This window comes from Rousettus aegyptiacus, unplaced genomic scaffold (assembly GCF_014176215.1).
Source record: "Rousettus aegyptiacus isolate mRouAeg1 unplaced genomic scaffold, mRouAeg1.p scaffold_m13_p_3, whole genome shotgun sequence".
NCBI classification, from domain to species: Eukaryota; Metazoa; Chordata; class Mammalia; order Chiroptera; family Pteropodidae; genus Rousettus; species Rousettus aegyptiacus.
Window position 1 is genome coordinate 49,597,253 of NW_023416306.1, and position 7,004 is coordinate 49,604,256.

Genomic DNA, 7,004 nt, shown 5'->3' on the forward strand with positions numbered 1-7,004 from the left:
TCCAATGCATAAAAAAAGCTTCAAAACTGTTATTCTCTGGAGCACTGAGATCTTGTTCCCCAGCATATGTTGTCAGTTTAGCTTAAAAACTCATAAATATCCTCTACAGGTTTGGATGTTTCTTAAATCGATGACACATTATTATCGCCCAAAATTCACAGTTTACATTAGGGTTCATTCTTGGTATTGTACATTCTATGGGTTTGAACCAATGTATCCACCACATGTATCCACCATTATAGTATCATACAAAGTAGTTTCACTGCCCTAAAAATCCTCTATGCTCCACCTATTCATCTCTCTCCTCCTAACCCCTCGCAACCACTGATCTTTTTACTGTAGGCATAATTTTGCCTTTTCTAGAATATCATATTGTGGGAATCACACAGTATGCAGTCTTTTCAGATTGTCTTCTTTCACTTAGTAATGTACATTTGTTTCCTCTGTATATATTATTTTCAATGGGAAACTTTGGATAGATTTTTTTGTTGAAAAAAAAAAAAAGATACTACTTTAAGGTGTCTGTTTCTCTCCCTATAAGATGAGCGCTGCTCTGATTTTGCCAGACTAGAAAGGTATCAAGCTAGAACCATTTGAACTATCAGTCCAAGCCCCCTCTGAAAGGAGTTTGTAATATGTTGTCAGAAAAAAAGTAAGCCAGAGGAAAAATCAAACTTGCTGGTGAGAAATGATGTGTAATCAAAGCTGACTTTAGAAGACCTATTTTTAGAAGAGTTTATGGCTCTTAAGAAGACTGAGTGAATGGCGATATCTTGCTGAGAATAACAAAGTCAGAATGACATGAGCCTGGAGAGACTTATGGAATTTTTAGACCCTCCAGAAAACCAGATGGTATGCCCTGAGCAGAATACATTAGAGCAGTTTTAAATGGTGATACCCTGGGGCAGCTGCAACATGATATCTTGGGCTCCCTCACAAGGTCACAAATGGAGTCCATGCCCTTCTCATTGCTCCTCTGCAGGAGCAATTGAGTTAGGCTAGGCAAAAAGAAGTAGAAGCCTAGATATGCCTCCATACTGTACCCTGCAGTCCCTTCCAGAAAACCGAAAGTAACCTTAGCTCTCCATGTGGCTGGAATTATTTTTAGTTTCGGAAACTAATATCCAATTCAGTGGCCCACATCTCTGACCACTTGGCATGCTCCCTGGCTCTTCTGTATTATCTTTTTTCTCCTCAGATCCTCTAGCTTTTAGTCCTACCTTTCCCTCTGCTCTCCCCTTGTCCCGCACACAGTGGTCGTAGGGCTAAGCTGCCAGCCTGTGCCTTTATCTTATCACCACTCTACAGTTGGTCAGAAGAAAGAGGATAGGTCAATATTTAGAGGTGCCCTCTACTGGTCATCAGTAATGTGATATTAAAATTAAAGTCTGGAAATAAGGAGTTTCTTAGTCTGTTTAATAACAATTTGGGCTGGAGACACCAGCAGATAGGATAAAACACATAAAAAATGTTGCCGTATATTATAAAAGCTTGTTTATTCCACTGATTGGTGTTTGGTTTACTGTGGCTTGCAGTAGAGCAGTGGCTCTCAACTGGGGGTGATTTTGCCCCCAGGGGAACAGTTGACAATATCTGGAGACATTTTTCGTTGCCACAACTTGGGGTGGGGTGTGCTACCGGCATAGAGTAGGTAGAAGCAAGGGATGCTGTTCAGTTTAAGAGAGCTTTCCCCGCCATGCTCAACAAGGAATTATCTGGCTGCAGTAGAGTGAACCTAATAAAGAGGCCTGAGAAAGCTGAAACTTAAGTAACAGAATTGGGGGATTTGAAGCCATTTAGATATTTGTTGAGAACTTTTCAACCTTGACTGCACATGGCATCACCTGGGAAACTTCAAAACACTGATACTTGCATCCCATCCATAGAGATTCTGATATAATTTAATTTCTCCTTTAAATTGAGAAGCACTGTGTGGTCAAAATCCTCATTTATTTTGAATGAGGAAACAGGCCCTGGGGGATAAAGTCTCAATGTCACAAAGTGACAAGAACTTGGACTAACAATTTCTTGAAGAAAGGATCTATCTCATGCATAGCACTACCATGACTTCAAAAAACAAAAACTATGAAAATATCTTACCACCTGTTTAAAAACTTAAAACTTTTTTACGTTCTGTTCTTTCTTTAATAATAGTTTCAAAGATTTTTCTGAAAAAATGACACTTTTCTTTTTTCAAAATTTAAGCTTAGAGAAATGCAAATTAAAACCATGAGATACCATTGCACACTTATTAGTACAGTTAAAAATTTTTAAAAACCCACACAGTTTAATAACTAACAATACTAAAAGATGATGAGAAAGCAGAGCAACTGGAAATCTCATACATTGCTACTGGGAATGCAAAATGGTACAGACACTTTGGGAAACAGTTTGGCAGTTTCTTATAAAATTAAACCTGTACTTAGCATTTTAATGGCAATGTCACTCTTAGGTATTTATTCAAGAGAAATGAAATCATATTCCCAAAAAACCTGTACATAAATGTTAATAGTGTTTTAATTCATAATCACAAAACGGGACAACCTAAATGTCTTTGGACTGGTGAATGGATTAGCAAACTGTGAAACATCCATACAATGGAATACTACTCAGCACTAGAAGTGCACAAACTACTAATACAACAATATGGATGAACCTCAGATGGATTATGCTAAAATAAAGAAGCCAGACTCAAAAGGGTACAAAATATATTATTCCATTTGTATGAAATCCTGGAAAAGACAAAATATGGGAAGAATAAATGGATAAACAGCTTAAAGGGCTGGGAGTGGGAATAGGGGTTGATTACAAATAAGGTTGCAGGTTGATGAAACTGTTCGACTTGATTTTGGTGTAGTTACATGACTATACATTAGTCTAAACCGAAAGAACTGTATACCAAAAAGAGTGTTTCACTGTATGTAAATTTTAAAAGTGACAAAAAAATACATAAATCTTAAGAAATATAGAAAAATAATAAGAAAAAACACAACAAATCACCCCAAGTCTCATATCCCAAAATGAGTGTGACATTTGGTTAATGTATTTCCAGATATCTCTCTCTCTGCATATGGATGAAAAAAGAAAGAAAGAAAGAAATATTACACTCTTGGGTTTAACTATACAAAGAATTGTATTATAAATAATATTATTATGTTTAATTTTACTTGACTTTAACAAAAGAAATAGAAACTGAAGGAGTCAATGAACTTCAGATATTTTATTTTTTCACCACAAGAGATATTTTCTAGACTGTTCCTCTAGGGTTAATAAAAGAAATTACAAAAATGACTAAGAATTGGTAACTTTTAAAAGAAAATATGCTTCCCTTTAGACAATACAGATTGACTCATAGTTGGGAAAAAGGTGGTAATGTGAACTCTTACATTTGCTCCCACCTCCCTTTGCATTTATCTTCAATTTTTATTGACCAAATATTTTAACTTTGTCAGAAATTATAGCATTTGCATTCTATATTACAGTTATAATTGTCTCAGTTGTTTAGCATTAATTTAATATTTAAAAGATGTCTGCGATCACCATTAGACCTTTTACCATGACTTTTGTCTATAATATTTTTGGGTTATCCTTTTCCCCAGGGTAACAATACTTTGTAAGGGATGTCTTATTTGGGGGCATTAAATGTTGCTAGAGAGCTTTTTGAGAGTAACTTCATTATTTCACCTTGTATGTGTCTGTATACCTGAAATGTTTTTTATTTATACTTGAAGCTTGCTAACCTATTGGGAATATCAATCAAGTTTTGATTTTTTTTCTGTTAAATTTTCATTAAAAATCACTGTGTGTACTTTCAATCAGTTCTGCCATCATTTCAGAGAAAATCTCTTATATTACGTTTCTGAATGTTTATATCTATTCCATCATCAATAATTATCCTTATACAGGATCGTTTTCATTTTTCTCCATATCTATCATCCTTCATCTTAACTTCCTTAAATTCTTTGTGTATTTTCTTCTTCGTTCACTCTGATTACCTCCTATAATCCCTTCATGGCATCAATTCAAAGTGTCATTTTATTCCACCTTCACTGGGAATGGATTATCTATCTCATTCTACCCTTTTTAAGAGCAATGTGCTGCTTTCTATTCACTTTCTGCAAACCGAGAGTGTGGGTATGGATGTGAGGGAGGAAAGTGGTAGCGTGGGCTGAGTGCAGTCTTTAGTTGGGTTCTGTTACTTCGTGGAAACTCGGGAGGGTGAGATCACAGAGCTCACTCCACTCAGCCAATGGTATATCCCACTTGTAAATGTTCTTGTTCATTTCTCCAACTCAGCATAATGCCCTGGAAAAATGACAAGCTCCAGCAGCAATTTAGTCTCTGCAAAACCTGACTTTGACTTTTCCCAGGGTTGCTTACTCATCTCTCACTTCATTTACAATTGAGAATAATTAATGAAAGTTCTTATGACATCGTTGACTTATTTGTCTTCAGTGGTATGCTTCTGGTTTTTCCTTGGTTACCAACCAAGTTCTGAAGTCTATGACAGATCAGCCATCAGTAAGATTAAATGTACTCACAGTGCTTTCTCATGTTTGGTTATATATTTGGTAATTTTTTTCTTTTTTCTATATTTTTTTGTTTTATTCAATAATCTTGTGAGTGAAGATTCTACAATCCTGCTTTGTTGCACCATCTTCACAACTCTATCTTTGCCATGACTTCATATCTTATGTCCATTTTCTCATCTATACAAATATGAGGAAAGCCTGCCATTAAATGGTAAACGATTAAATGAGACTTTCTGAAGAAAATTTTGGCTCTACTCTAAATTATTTTGAGTTTAGTAATTCCCACTATGGAATTCCGTAATTCAATGATCTGCTGTCAAGAGCTTAGAGGTCTGTACTCACAGTATATTCCGGATATTGGCAAACCTTTTATGTAAAGGACCAAATGGTAAATATTTCAGACTTTGCTGGCCATACAACCTCTGTTGCAACTATTTCACTCTACTGTTGTAGTTTGAAAGCATTCATAGACAAAATGTAAATAAATGAGTGTGGCTGTGTTTTAATACAACTTTATTTATAGACATTGAAATTTGAATTTTGTATTATTCTCATGTCACAGAATATTGTTATTCTCTTGATTTTTTCCCCAATAATTTAAAAAAAATGTAAAAAAGTCATTCTTTCTTCATGGTTCATACAAAAACACATGATGGGCCACATTTGGCCCATAGGATGTAGTTTGCTGCTTTCCATATATACCACTGGCTCTCTAAGAACTTGCTAGAGAAAATTATCTAGACTTCTACAACTCCTATTAAAATCCCCTCTAAAAGAAATGGATTTAGAAGCTGTAACCCAAGGGACATCCTATCTATATACTCTTCAGTTAATTTTATATTCTATCTGAGCGAAGTTCATATACTAGAAGACTATAATTAATTGCTCTTAATTAATAGACCAACTCAGCTCAACTCTGAATGGAATCTCCTTCACTGAATTAAATTTGAACATTACGTTTTCTACTTTTATCAACAGTCACTACAAAATAAAACTTTTATTTCAGTTTTTGCACTCATGAAACAACTATTGTTGGAAACATTCTCCAACAAATCACTCAGTATTTCTGACTTTCTGTTGGAATCCAGTACTAGGAAAACCTCTCTTTCCTTTCACAGTTCTTTCTTTTAGCTAAGTTTACACAATTCTTACCAAACTTCCCTCTTTACATTGGCTTCTGAGAAGCTTAGAGTCAGATTTTATTCTCATTCACAGCAAAAATATTTATTCATGGCTACTAGAGAGTACAACTCCAGGGGCCCCAAATTGGGAGGCTGTTGCCAACATTCAAGTGAGAAAACCAATCTCTGCAAACATGAAGGCCTTCTTTCTAAATCTGAGTCCAGACCTACTTCGAAAGCCTTCCTCTCTCTGCCCCTTACCCAGGTGTCTTGAAAAGCCACTGGTCCTTGGAAGAGAGCTATCTTTTATGCTTCCTTGAAATAGATTATTGTATTTTCTTAGAGGAAAATGGAGAAGGACATGTTCTCTGGGAAAGCGATTACCTGAAGAGTGTCTCTGGAAGCTCATCTTGAAAGGACTCACTTCTGTGTTGGGTTAACTATACAGAGAAATGCTAAGAAAAAGCTAGAAGAAAAACTTGTCAGAACCTGGCAGGCTATCACTCTACTTTCCTTATATCAAACCTGAGACAGAGCGCACCTGTGACTTGCTGTTGACTCTGAGAGGCCAAATGCACACATGTACAACCCTTACTATCCTATAGGCAAATGACTAAGCCTGTGCAAGATCTGATAGTTTTCACACAGGTGCTCTGTATAAATTTTCTAGGAAATAGTACTGACTCATCAAAGATTTGCACAATCAGAATCTTCAAGTGCTCGAGGAATAATTTTAAATGACATTTGCACTATCTCCATATTTCAGAAGGTGGTCAGTTGTATGTGTGCAGATTTGAAGAACACAAAAGTCTCTATCCTCATCTACTTTGAATTTATACTTTAAAGGTGAAAGACTACATCTTTGTTTTTCCTCTTCTTCTCAAAAACACCCCATCATCTCTCCTGAATCCTTTCACAGTGGGACTCTGATTGGTCCCTCTGAATTAGGTTTCTTCCATAACTTCTAACTACATAGGACAGCTGTTGGTAGGTCAAAAGTAGAAATATAATTAGTCTTTCTGCTTTGGGGACTTGTCAACACCTAAGATCTCAGCATTTTTTACTCCAGGAATCAAGTATAATGGGACAAGTTCAAATCAAAGGCTTTGAAGGCCTTTCCCTGTGTTTGGAGTCAGGATCACTGTTCATTCGTGTTCCTGTAACATTCCTGCTCCTTTGAGTTCAATGTTGTGTGTGTGTGTGTGTGTGTGTGTGTGTGTGTGTGTGTGTGTGTGTTTGAGCTGTTGACATTGGTATAATTCTTCAGCCTGTTTGTGGCTCGCTGATCTACTTTGGCTTGTCTCTTGGTCATCTGGTACACGTGCTGCTACACTGACAGGGGCCTTCTCCT